We start from the raw sequence: 13,809 nt of genomic DNA, 5'->3' as shown, positions 1-13,809 counted from the left end.
AAAGATAAATATCTCATATAATCAGTAAGAAAAAAAATACAATAGAAACTCCAGGAAAAACAAGAAGCTGAATGAGAAAACCAAGATTCAAATAGGAAGTACACTATGTAGTATGAATTTTTAAATTTATTTTTATTTATTTTTAAAGTATTTATTTATTTATTTAGAGAAAGAGAGGGACAATACAAGTGGGAGGGGCCGATGGGGAGAGAGAGAGAGAGAGAATCTCAGGCAGACTCCATGCTGGGCTCAGAGCTCGATGAGGGGGCTCAATCCCAGCACCCCGAGATCATGACCTGAGCCAAAACCAAGATTCAGATGCTTAGCCAACTATGCCACCCAGGCACTCTGGTATGAATTGTTTTTATTTTTATTTTTTTAGTTTTTAAAAATTTTTAAAGAGATTTTTATTTTTATTTATTTATTTGACAGAGAGAGACACAGTGAGAGAGGGAACACAAATAAGGGGAGTGAGAGAGGGAGAAGCAGGTTTCCTGCCAAGCAGAGAGCCCAAAGATAACAGGACCCTGGAATCATGACCTGAGTTGAAGGCAGACGCTCAATGACTGAGTCACCCAGGCACCCCATGAATTTTTTTTTGAAGATTTTATTTATTTATTTGTCAGAGAGAGAGGAGCGAGAGCGAGCACAGGCAGACAGAGTGGCAGGCAGAGGCAGAGGGAGAAGCAGGCTCCCTGACAAGCAAGGAGCCTGATGTGGGACTCATCCCAGGACGCTGGGATCATGACCCGAGCTGAGGGCAGCTGCTTAACCAACTGAGCCACCCAGGCGTCCCTGAATTTTTTTTAAATAAAAAAATTTATTAGCTGTGTTAAGTAACACAATTTTAAAATATTTTATCTTAGAATTTCTAAAGCACTTGACAATTGATACTCATAGCACCTATGAAATTGACATGAGTATAATGTTTTTATAGTCGCTGAAAATGAGGGGGGAAATAAATATATTTTGGGTTTAGGGGGTAAAACTTAAGAAGAATCCACAAATACTGAGGCTAAATTTACTGGCAAAGTTACACTTAACAGACTTGAATATGAAACATAGTGTTTTCCCAGGTACTTCATCTTTCATAATCTGTTACTGAAAAGATGGTAAGGGGATCAGAACCTCCCCAGTACAAAAATTAGACCAAAGCATTTCTGTAAAAGATGTGTTAAAATTATACAGAGGTGATCTTTCATTCAAATTATAGAAGGAAACTTCTCCCAACTCGTGGTCCAGAAAAATAGCCATCCTCCTGGGTTCTACTACTGACATTGAAAACCAGATTCTCCCAGGACCCATGAGACTCGATTGCCTTCAATATATTACTCAGTTACCCAGAATCCACCCTGAACTAATAGCTGATTCTGTCAGTTCCTAGGAAAACAACCTTGACAAACCCCCAACACCTTTTTAGTTTTGTTTCCCACTTCTACGTCCCAGTAATGCCTGCTGGTCTGGTTTGGAACAGATGGCTGTCTGGAAACTACAGTGATTCTTGGAGAAAAACAGGCATATCCATACATTGCTGGTGGGAGTCTAAAATGACACAAATCTACATTGAGGACAATACGCTAATATTTATAAAAATTACAAATACACTTATAAACAAAGTATGGGATGTCTACATAACGGAATACTATATCACCTTAAAAGAGGATGAGCAGCTCCTTGTGCAGTAATAAGGAAAGATGGACTATAATGTGGGAAGACTGATAGATAACCCAGGCTGTTAAATGGAAAAGTATGTTATCTTCTGTCTAAGAAAGGCGGGCCAAATAAGAATACACAGCATTTACATTTGCTTTTATAAAGAAACTAACGAAAGTGATTAGCTATGGGTTGGTGGAGGGGACAGCAGTGGGAGGCAAGACTACACGAAGTATATCTTGTCATATTGTTTTGGGTTTTGAACTACGAGAATGAATTCAAAATTTTTTTTAATCTAAAGGGGAAAAAAAGAAAGTGTTTTGTGAAATAATGAGTCACCTGCTGTTCATCAGGTAATTCCAGAAAGCAGGAAAGGTTTGCTAAACCTCTCGATTCATGTATATACTCCTTAGATTTATAAGTGGGCCCTAGCTTTGTTCACTTGGTTTATTTCTTATAAAGGTTCCATTTTTTTTAAGTGGTACTTTTATGGGGGCACCTGGGTGGCCCAGTTGGTTAAGTTCCAACTCTTGATTTCAGCTCAGGTCATAATCTCAGGGTTGTGGGATCGAGGCCCAAGCTGGGCTCTGCAATGGGCGTGGATCCTGCTTAGGATTCTTTCTCTTTTCTCCCTCTGCACACTCACCCCTCTCTCTGTCTCTAAAAATGAGAAGAAAAGTTGTAAGTCCTTATATGTCTGTTTTTCTGTACTGAATTCCTTAGGAGAATTATCCTAAATGTAAATTTTAATTCATTTCCAGTTGGTTTATTTAAGATACTAATGACATAATAATAATGATAATCATAATAAATATTTCCATGGAGCTTAGCATAAACCAGACACTGTTCCAAGCACTTGACTTATTTTAGAAATTCAGTCCTGGGCGCCTGGGTGGCTCAATCGTTAAGCGTCTGCCTTAGACTCAGGTATTGATCATAGGATCCTGGGATAGAGCCCTGCATCGGGCTCCCTGCTCAGCGGGAAGCTTGCCTCTTCCTCTCCCCCTCCCGCTGCTTGTGTTCCCTCTATCTCTGTGTATCTCTCTGTCAAAGAAATAAACAAAATCTTAAAAAAAAAATTCCGTCTTCACTACAGCTGTAAGAGAGGGGTGTAACATTACCACAGTTTTGTAGATGAGGGAACTTAGGCCCAAGGAGGTTGCCCAAGGTCACATTACTGGGAAGTAGAAGAGTCAGAATTCAAACTCAGACCACCTAGATGGAGGTCATGCTCTCCACCACTTGAGAAAACTGACCCCTGAGAAAAGTGACTGTGACTTACTAACCAGAAACAAACTTAGAGCCTTGAAAAATAGGTACTATTTAAAACCAACATAACTACACAATAAATCAGGGGTCCTCACTGAACTACTGACATTTGGGGCTGAATGATTCTTGGTTGAGTTAGGATTGTCCTGTGTATTGTACGATGTTTAGCAGTATCCTTGGCCTTTACCCATGAGCATCTCTCTGCTCTCCAAGTTGTGACAATCAAAAACATTTCCAGACATGGCCAAAATGTCCCCAGAGAGGCAAAATCATGCAGGTTGAGAACCTCCACAATAACCCCCAACTTTTTATCATTGTTGTTGTTGGTTTGTTTATTTGTTGTTGTTTTTTGTAACCCCAACCTTTTATTTTTATTTTTAATTCTTAAAATTTTTAAATTTTAATTTTACATTTAAAATTTTAAATTTTTTAAATTTTTAATTTCTAATTCTTTAATTTTAGAGGACTCTTTTTAAGAAACAAACCTCATTTTGAAAAAAAATACTTATCTGGAGTTCAGTTTCTTTTCCTTGCGGTAAGTTCAAATTCAATCCCATGCAACAGTTGTATAAAAATGCAAATAGTGGTTATCTCTGAGTCATGGTTTATAGATAGGTTACTTCCTTCTTTATACTGTAATTTGTTTTTCAGATTTTCTACCATGATCTTGGAATGGAGGGGGTCATGTTTTAAAAGATTAGAGCTATAACCATTTACTTGGGGACTGGCTTCTTCTCTGGAATCCAAAGCCTCCAGCACCTCTTCCTGGCTTTGAGTTTGCAGATTTCTGAGACATCTCCCCTTTCTACAGGCTATGCTTTCTTCCCTCTTCCTTCGTATTCCTCTTCTCAGTTTACTCAGTGGAACTTAACTAGGATCTATTTCTGTAAGAACTTATTTTAGAAAGACACCAGAATACTTGCTCAAAGAGTGTGCGCTATCTGTGAACCTACCATTAGGCTGTAACCTGAGCCAGTTATAAAGCCCCAAGGTTCTCAGATAGATCCTGTCCAAGTGCCACTTTGCAGAACACAGTCCCCTAGGGATCATCTTCCAGGATGAATGGAAGGGGTAGCTTCCACCAAGTGAGATTCTGAAGGGGGAGAGTGATGAATTCACTCAACATTCATTTACTGACCTCATATCCTGTTCCTCCTATACTGATCTCGGCGCTGAGGATACAACTGTGAGCACAGCAGGCCATCTCCCCTTAGAGCGTTTACATCTTAGTGCATGAGCTACACACTGGAGTTGCTTATAAACTGCTCCCTAGTTACATCTTGTCTCCTCAACTAGATTGAAAATCTTCAAGGGTAGGAGCCATGTCATACTTTGTTATTGCTTCCCGTACTGTCTGACATATCACTAGACCCATTTTAGACACAATATTTAATAGTTGTCAGTGAATCAGGTGGAGAAAAGTTGCAGACAATGCAGGCTGCAGACAGAAACAAAGACAGACAGAAAGGAGGTGGGGAAGGAGATTCACAGGAAACTGATAACAGTGGCTCCAAAGGAGTGGTCACTAGCTATAAAAGCCTGGAAGAGTAATCTGAAAAGGAAATTAAGAAAATGATTCCCTTTAGAATTGGGTCTGTTCTGGACTGAACATTTATGTTTGGGGGAGTTTATATGACGAAGACCTAGCTCCCACCCCCCAGTGTGGCTGAATTTAGAGATGGGGCCTCTAAGGAAGTAAGATTAAACAAGTAATTAAGATTAAATAAGAGTGAGTCCCTGATCCAATAGGATTAGAAGAGACATCATAAGAAGAGACGTCAGAGAGCATTCTCTCTCTCTCTCTCTCTCTGCACGTAGACACCAAGAAAGGCCATGTGAGGACACAGGGAAAAGGTGGCTGTCTACAAGCCAGAAAGAGAGCTGTCACCAGAAACCAATGATGCTGGCACCCTGATCTCAGACTTCCAGCCTCCAGAACTGTGAGAAAATAAATTTATATTGTTTAAGACACTCACGTTTTGGTGTCTTATTATTATCTGTCATATTTTGTTATAGCAGCCAGAGAAGACTAATACAGAGCATCCAAAAGAATAAAATATGTAGGAATAAATTTAGCCAAGGAGATGAAACACTTGTAACACTGAAAACTACAAAACATTGCTGGAAGAAATTAAAGAACTAAATAAAATGGAAAGATAGCCCATGTTCATGGATAGGGAGACTTAATATTGTTAAGATGGCTTACTCCCCAAAGTCTACAGATGCAATTCAATCCTCACCAAAATGCCAATGACCCTTTCTGTAGAAATGGAAAAATCAATCCTGGGTCACCTGAGTGGCTCAGTTGGTTAAGCATCCGCCTTCGGCTCAGGTCATGATCCCAGAGTCCTGGGATCCAGTCCCACATCTTGGTCAGCAGGGAGCCTGATTCTCCCTCAGCTTGCCTCTCCCTCTGCCTGCTGCTCCCCCCACCCAGTTGTGCTCTCTCTCTGTCTCTGACAAATAAATAAATAAAATCTTAAAGAAAAAAATCAATCCTAAAATTCACATGGAACCGCAAAAGGCACTGACTAGCCAATAAAATATTGAGAAAGAAAAACAAAGTTGGAAGATTTACACTTCCTAATTTTAAAACTTACTACAAAGCTACAATAATCAAAACAGTGTGGTAGTAGCACAAGAATACACATATACACCAATGGACAAGAACTGACAGTCCACATCTATGGTGAATGGATTTTTGTAAAGCTTGCCAAAACCATTCGGTAGAGAGAAAAAAAGTTTCCTCAACAAATGATGCTGGAACAACTAGAAAACCAAGTCCTAAAAAATGAAGTGGGACTCCTATTTCACTTCCTATACAGAAATTAACTTAAAATGGGTCAATAACCTAAATATAAGAGCTAAAATTATAAAAGTCTTAGAACAAAACATAGAGGCAAATCTTCATGACCTTGGATTTGGCGATGGATTATTTAATTTGACACTAAAAGCATGAGCAATAAAAGGGGAAAAAAGGTGAATAGGACTTCATAAAAATTTAAAATATTTGCACATCAACAGATATTATCAAGAATGCGAAAAGAAAATAAACAGAATGGGAGAAAATATTTGCAGATCATATGATGAGAATTTGATATCCAGAATATACAAAGAAGTCTTAAAAAACTCAACAGTAAGAAGACGGTGATTTTAAAATGATCAAAGGACTTGACATTTCTCCAAAGAAGACATACAAAGGGCCAAAAAGCACATGAAAAGACATTCAGCACCATTGGTCATTAAGGAAATACCAATCAATGCCACAATAAGATACCACTTCACACTCACTAGGATGGCCTTAATCCAAAACAAACAAACAAACAAACAAACAAAAACAAACGAGTTTTTGGTGAGGATGTGGAGCAAGTGAAACCCTTGTACACTGGAATTGTAAAAATGGTGCAGATGCTATGGAAAATCATTTGGCAGGTCTCCAAAAAGTTAAACATTGAATTACCATATGATCCAGCAATTCCACTGTTCAGTATATGCCCAAGAGAGATGAAAACATGCTACACAAAGACTTGGACACGAATGTTTATAGCGGCATTATTCATAATAGTTGAAAGGTGGAAACAACCCGAATGTCATCAGTTGATGAGTGGATAAGCAAACTGTGGTCCACACATACAATGGAATATTATGTCGCATAAAAGGAATAAAGTAGGATACATGCCACAACTTGGGTGAATCTTAAAAACGTGTTAAATGGAAGAAGTTAGACACAATCGGCCATTTACTGTATGATCCTTTTTTTTTTTTTTTTTCAAGTAAGTGTCACACCGGCATGGAGCCCAGGGCAGGGCTTGAAGTCATGACCCTGTGATCAACCAAGACCTGAGCTGAAATCAAGAGTCAGACACTTAACCAACGGAGCCACGCAGTCGCCCCTCTATGATCCTTTTTATATGACTTATCTGGATAAGCAAATCCATAGAGACAGAAAGCAGATTAATGATTATCAAGGGGGTAGTAGGAGAGAGGAATGAGGCGAGATCAACTGGGGACGGGTGTTTTTCGGGGGAACTGAAAAAGTTTTGACATTAGGGCGAGGTAGTGGTTTCATAACATTGAGAATACACTAAATGCCACTTAATAGACACTCTCAGATGACTAATTGTATTATGTGAATGTCCCCTAAAACAAAACAAAACAAAAAGCCTAGAAGTTGGTGGTATTTAAAACCTCCAAGGGCACCTGGGTGGCTCAGCAGGTGAAGTGACTGCCTTGATTTCAGCTCGGGTCTTGAGCTCAGGGTCATGAACTCAGGCCCCAGGTTCCCCAACGCTTCCAGAGCCTCAGCAAGAACTTGTTGTGAACAAAAAAAAAAGCCCCTGATGGGGTGCCTGTGTGGCTCAGTTGTTAAGCGTCTGCCTTTAGCTTGGGTCATGATCTCAGGGTCCTGGGATCGAGCCCCACCTGGGGCTCTCTACTTGGTGCACAGCCTGCTTCTCCCTCTCTCACTCCCCCTGCTTGTGTTCCCTCTCTCACTGTCTCTCTGTCAAATAAATTAAAAAAGAATCTTTTAAAAAGAGTAGCCCCTCAGAAAAGAGAGAACAGAGAAGAGGCTAAGAAATGTTCGCTTGAGTTGGTTCTTCTTTGGGTCTAAGGTTTTCTCTCTTGTAGATCAAGGAGGAAAGAGAACCAGACCAACCTTCCTTTCTGCTGTCAGCTCCTAACCCAGGACAAAGGATTAAGCTTTGACGGGTATTTGTTGGTTGGTTTGTTCCAGAAAGAACAAAGCAGCAGAGTCTCTGAGAGGGCCCTCTGTTGTGCAAAACTCCTGTGTTTGCAACTTTCCTAAGTGATAATTTGGCAGGCCATACATATCAAACCTCTGAACAAAATCTTTTGCACAACCATTCCATTTTAGGGCTTTATTCTGCGGAATGAAATCAGGACAGGCATGATATTTAGTGATAGATATATTTGTGAAAGCTTTACACATTAAAAAAAAAATCTAAATATATAACAGTAAGGTTCGGCAAATTCTGAAGCCATACAACAGAACACTATTCAGCCATTAAAAATTGTTGTAGAAGTGTTTGTTGATATAGAAAGGTATGCATATTTATTTATTTTTAGATTAAAAAAAACTTATTTGAGAGAGAGAGACAGCATGAGCATGGAGGAGGAGCAGAGGGAGAGAGAGAAGCAGACCCCTCACTGAGCCGGAAGCCCGACCACACAGGGCTCGATCCCAAGACCCTGAGATCATGACCTGAGCTGAACGCAGTCACTTAACCAACTGAGCAACCCAGGAGCCCCCATATTTATTTTTAATAAAGGGCAGGTTGCAAAAAACAATATATGGTAAGCTTTCATTTAAAAAAAATATATATATAGGGGCACCTGGGTGGCTCAGTGGGTTAAGCCTCTGCCTTCTGCTCAGGTCATGATCTCAGGGTCCTGGGATCCAGCCCCACATCAGGCTCTCTGCTCAGCAGGAAGCCTGCTTCCCCCCTCTCTCTCTGCCTGCCTCTCTGTCTACTTGTGATCTCTCTGTCAAATAAATAAATAAAATCTTTAAATATATATATATGTATATATATACATACATATATATATACACATACATACATATGTATATATATATTTGATGACACATTGGGGAAGGTGTGGAAATCTATTCACCAAGGATAAGCAAACGGTGATAATGCTTACTTATCACTAAGATCAGGTGTGTATTCATGTGTTCATTTCACAAATGTTTATCCAGCACCTACGTGTACAAGGCACTGTGACCTGTGCAGGGTTTGGGGATCATGGACGCTTTGGATTTTCTTCTTTCTGGGTCTTTATATCTTCTGATTTCTGTACAATAAACACATATGTATGTGTGCAGAATATTGTTGAATAGTCTGCATATTACATCAGCCACATCGAAATGACATTTTCTCCTACAGGTGGTATGCACTCATAAATAATTAGCACACAACTCACATTCATGTGATTTTTCCCCCCAAAAAACAAGAGTAATTTTTACAGCAAAAAAAGTGCCTGTTGCTGTCATGTGTTTTTCCCTCATCCACAGCTGGCAAGATCAGTGCTGGGATCAGGGACCGCCTGGCGGGAGACTTTGTTCCAGTTCCAGCCCCAACACTAACAGGCTTTGTCACTTTGTCGGATGACAGCTTCACTGTGGCACCCTCCTGACCTTGCGTGTACCCATACACACAAAGGCTAGAAGTCAGCTTTCTCTGGGTCTTCGGGGCTGAACAAGCTGTGACCCTCCCGGGATACCGGAGGACAGGAGGCCAACCAGAAGCCACCACGAGGCCACCCAGCAACTGCCCTACCATGTCCCCTGGAAGGCTGTCAGGAGACGGACAGCTTCTCCTCTGGGCTCTGCTGAGCTGTGTGTTTTCTGCCCCGTACCCCTCAGGGATGAGCCACAGAGTATAAACCCCCCAAGCTGCAATGGAGAAGGGGCCCCCCACCATGGGGTATGCTGCAATTCACACTCCGTCATCCATCCCTTTTGTTTCTGGGCCGTCCTTTTGTGTGCGTGGGACAACGACGTTGGGGAGCTGCCACCTTTGGCTTATTCTTTTCACTCCTACTGTAAGTAATGAACTGTCAAAATCTTTACCGGAAAAATTGGTTACGTCTTGGCCTTGCCTAGTCTAATGTGTGAACTGGACACAGCTGGTGCCCAATATAGGGCTGGTAAAGTTAGAATACCCTTTTAGAGAATGGGGACCATGAGGTCAGGTATGGGGATAAAGCAGAACCCAAGATCTAGGAACATAAGTGCATTTGGGGGGTGGGCGGGGAAGTGTCCTCCCACCGGTGGACGGCATGGGCCAGAACAGGAGAGAGAAGGCAGAGGAGCATGGGTCTTCCCACCATCCTCTCCATCCTGTTAATAAAAGGCCACTGAAAAGGTGCTGTGGTGGCTCAGTCAGCTGACCTTGCCGCTCAGGTCATGATCTCACGGGTCATGAGATGGAGCCCCAGGGCGGGGTCCGGGCTCAACAGCGAGTCTGCTTGAGTTCTCTACCTCTGTCTCCCTTCGCACCCCCCTCCCACTCGTTCTCACTCATTCTCGCACTCTCGCAAATAACTAACTAACTAACTAAATAAATAAAAAGGCCACTGAAAATTGAAATTAACTGCAAAGCTGTCCTTCCGTTGGAGCTGTCCCCTTGCACTGCTCCGTTTCCCCTGACCTTCCAGCCCCTACCCACTTCCTGAAGCACCTGAGTTAAACCCTTTGGTCTGAATATCTGTAAAAAGCGACTGATTCGGGGCGGGGCTGGGTGGCTCAGTGGGTTAAGCCTCTGCTTTGGCTCAGATCATGATCCCAGGGTCCTGGGATCGAGCCCCACGTTGGGTTCTCTTGTCAGCAGAGAGCCTGCTCCCCACAACCCACCCCCTGCCTCTCTGCCTACTTGTGATCTCTGTCTGTCAAATAAATAAATAAATAATCTTAAAAAAAACAAAAACAAAAACAAAAACAAAGTGACTGATGGTTTGGTACACGAATGGCAGCCAAACAAGAACAAAAGGGAAAGTGATTCCGGGAGAGGTCCATGAGTCGACTCCTCCTATAAACTGTTGCAAAATGAGCGGCTGGTATTGAGACGTCTCCCTGACAGTGTTCCTAAAGTGTCAGGAACATTCCTCTGATGTCTCAACTTCTCATTGTATAATGACATCTTGTTGGTTGGCAAGCTGAAGGTCTCAGAAGGAATGACCGGTAAGATTCAGAGTCCATTTGCCAAGTACTTTTGGAAACAATGTTGGTAGGGTAGCATGGAATCTCTCTGGCAGCCAGAGAAAAATGGCCGTCTTTTGCCAACTAAAAAGCAGTATATTCCTGATAGAAAAGTTGCACCTGCACGACGCCTAGGTGGCTCAGTTGGTTAAGCATCTGCCTTAGGCTCAGGCCAGGAACCTGCGATCCTTGCTCAGCAGGGAGCCTGCTTCTCTCTCTCCCTCCACCTGCCGCTCCCCCTGCTTGTGCTTTCTCTCTCTCTCTCTGTCAAATAAATAAATAAAAATCTAAAAAAAAAAAAAGTTGCCCCTATAAAAAAGAACCACATAGGGCACCTGGGTGGCTCAGTGGGTTAAAGTCTCTGCCTTCAGCTCAGGTCATGATCTCAGGGTCCTGGGATTGAGCCCCGCATCGGGCTCTCTGCTCAGCGGGGAGCCTGCTTCCTCCTCTCTCTCTCTCTGCCTGCCTCTCTGACTACTTGTAATCTCTATCAAATAAATAAAATCTTAAAAAAAAAAAAAAAAAGAACCACATAGAACTGGTGGGGGGGTGTCAGCCCATTGCTTCTGACAGGTTGACTTACGTGGGGTTTTTAAACCCTCCTCGTCAAAGCTGATGAGGTCACAGCATCCTTTTAGGAGAAAGACAGTGAGATCCCACAGGCCAGCTAGCAAAGTCTGTAATAGGATCCTGGTAGACAGTCACAGACCCAGTGGACTTGTTTAGTGACAAGGTGACAAGGGTCTTTGACCATGGTCCCTGAGAGCCCTGGTGAGTTGTGTTGGTTTTTAGAGCAAAAAGGGAAAGGGCCTCAAAAAATGGTTAAAAAGCACTCCACAGTTGTTCCTTACTCTTCTGGATCACCAAGGAAAGCAACACTGTTTCCATCGGACAGCTGGCTGTGGCTACAGGTAAAATATGCCTTGTTATCAAGGGCACTCAGTTGCTCAGAGATACACTGAAGTCCCCTCTTATAATGAACAGGAAAGGAAAATTCTGGAAAGATTTGGTCAAAAGCCTAATGAGACTCTGGAAGTTTGGTCACTCCAGCAGTAGACGAGAAAACCACACCAGGGACACCTGGGTGGCTCAGTCAGTTAAGCATCTGCCTTTGGCTCAGGTCATAATCATGATCCCAGCATCCTGGAATAAAGTCCCACATCGGGCTCCTTGCTCAGCAGGGAGACTACTTCTCCCTCTGCCTGCTGCTCCTGCTGCTTGTCCTCTCTCTGACAAATAAATAAAATCTTAAAAAAAAAAAAAAAAGAAGAAGAGAAAACCACACCGGTTCCACCAGATGAGAAGGAATGGAAATCAACATGTCACTTAATGATGGACCCCATGCTCCTTAGACACTCCGGCCACCAGCACGAATGCCTCAGCTGTTGAAGGAAAGACAGACAAAGACGGATCATGGCTTGTTGCACTGGGTCCTTCCATTCGTAAGGAAACCATCATCTGATAAGCACCCAGGGATGACAAGGGAGGAAGTCATAACTTCCCGTAGGGACGTTGTAACCACAGCTGGATTTATAGTGGAAAACATAAGTGCCCAGATGATCAGAGCTAGTCACTTATGCTGAGATCGAACTGTTTGTTCAATGGGCACCATCAGGCTTTAGGGGACAGTTAAATCTGCTCCTGCACCCCAAAGACAGATGCTGGAAAACTATTCGTCTCTGGGCAACCAACTTCCCAGAATGGAAGCCTAGACAGAGAGTAAGGTCAATGGCCCTCAGGCTAAGCAGGGAGAGGGGCGTGTTATGAATTGAAATGTGCCCTCCCTGCAAATTCATATGTTGAAGTCCCAACACCCAGTACTTCAGAATGTGACCTTATTTTAAAATAGAATAAAGAAGTAATCCAGCGAACAGTAGGGTGGGCCCAAATCGAATATAAGTGATGTTCTAAGAAAAGGATATTTGGATGCAGATGCACAAGCATATAGGGAGACCGGCAAGCGAACATGAAGACAGGCACTCTACCAGGCAAGAAAAAAGCTCTGGAAAAGATCTTCCCTGCACAGCCCTCAGAAGGAACCTAACCTGCCAATACCTTGGTTCAGGGCTTCTGGCCTCCAGAACCATGAGACAGTACATCTCTGTTGGTTAAGCTGCTCGGCTTGTTGTCCTCATGGCGACCCTCGCACAATGAACACATGAGGACAACATAGGAATACAGGCATCCAGGATGTAGGACCATCTGGACCTGGTTCACTACGTCACCAAACTGGAGACTGAGAGTTTACCCAGGAAGGAAATTCTCTCTCACTACCAGAACTGAAAGACCTAGGTTGTAGGAGGGGAGAATCACCAGTCACCATCGGCACTGACTGTGGACCAACAAAAGGAGGGTCAAGAGGACCAAGGCACCTTTGCTGAGGTCTGTGTGGTTTGGAGCGGTGCAGACTGGGGCTTCCACTCTGCCCCTCTCCCCAGACCTTAGCCCCTTCAAGAACAAACACAACTAGGGCAGAGGTCCAAGTCCCTCCTTCCCTGAGGAGGACCAGGGTCCTTATGCACTCACTGGCTAAAATGTGTTTGGGACTTGATGGCAACCAAGGTTGTCAGAATTTTTCAGCATTTTTGGCCTCTGGTCACAAGTCATTAGGATGCTGAGAAATACCCAAGGGCATGGCTGAAAAATGACTTCAGCTGGATTTGGAAGTGACTCTCAGATGGGATGACAGACTGATGTAATTTTGTGGATATGTTAATCAGACCTTTTCAGAGAAACAAAACCACAGGGGTATATGTATATCTAGAGGGAGATTTATTTTAAGGAATTGGCTCGTGCAGTTGTGGTGGGTAGCAAGTCTCAAATTTATAGGGCAGGCCAGAAGGCTGGAAATTCCAGCAGGAGTTGATATTGTAGTCTTGAGTCTGAAGGCAGCCTGGAGGCAGATTTCCTTCTTCTAGGGACATTAAGTCTTTTCACTTAAGGCCATCCACTGATTTGATGAGGCCCACCAACCCACATTATAGAGGGTAACTGCTCTACTCAAGGGGTACTGATTTAAATGGTAATCACCTTCATGGAAATACCTAGACTAGTCTCACCAAATCTCATAAACTAGCCAAGATGACACAGAAAATCAACAATCATTGTGGGTGAGCCTTTTTTTTTTTTTAATATTTTATTTATTTATTTGACAGACAGAGATC

At 42.6% G+C, this 13,809-nt stretch overlaps 1 protein-coding gene across 2 annotated transcripts in view; it reads right to left on the bottom strand.

The window, feature by feature from the left end:
• The window catches only part of LOC111142401 (sterol 26-hydroxylase, mitochondrial), a 43,413-nt gene that overhangs the window by 14,983 nt on the left and 14,621 nt on the right, over positions 1-13,809 (bottom strand). The window lies entirely within an intron of this gene.

Source organism: Enhydra lutris, unplaced genomic scaffold, assembly GCF_002288905.1.
Source record: "Enhydra lutris kenyoni isolate GAN:26980312 unplaced genomic scaffold, ASM228890v2 scaffoldscaffold1, whole genome shotgun sequence".
In the NCBI taxonomy this organism is placed as follows: Eukaryota; Metazoa; Chordata; class Mammalia; order Carnivora; family Mustelidae; genus Enhydra; species Enhydra lutris.
The sequence above is the reverse complement of the archived record's forward strand: the minus strand, read 5'-3'. Positions and strand labels throughout refer to the sequence as shown.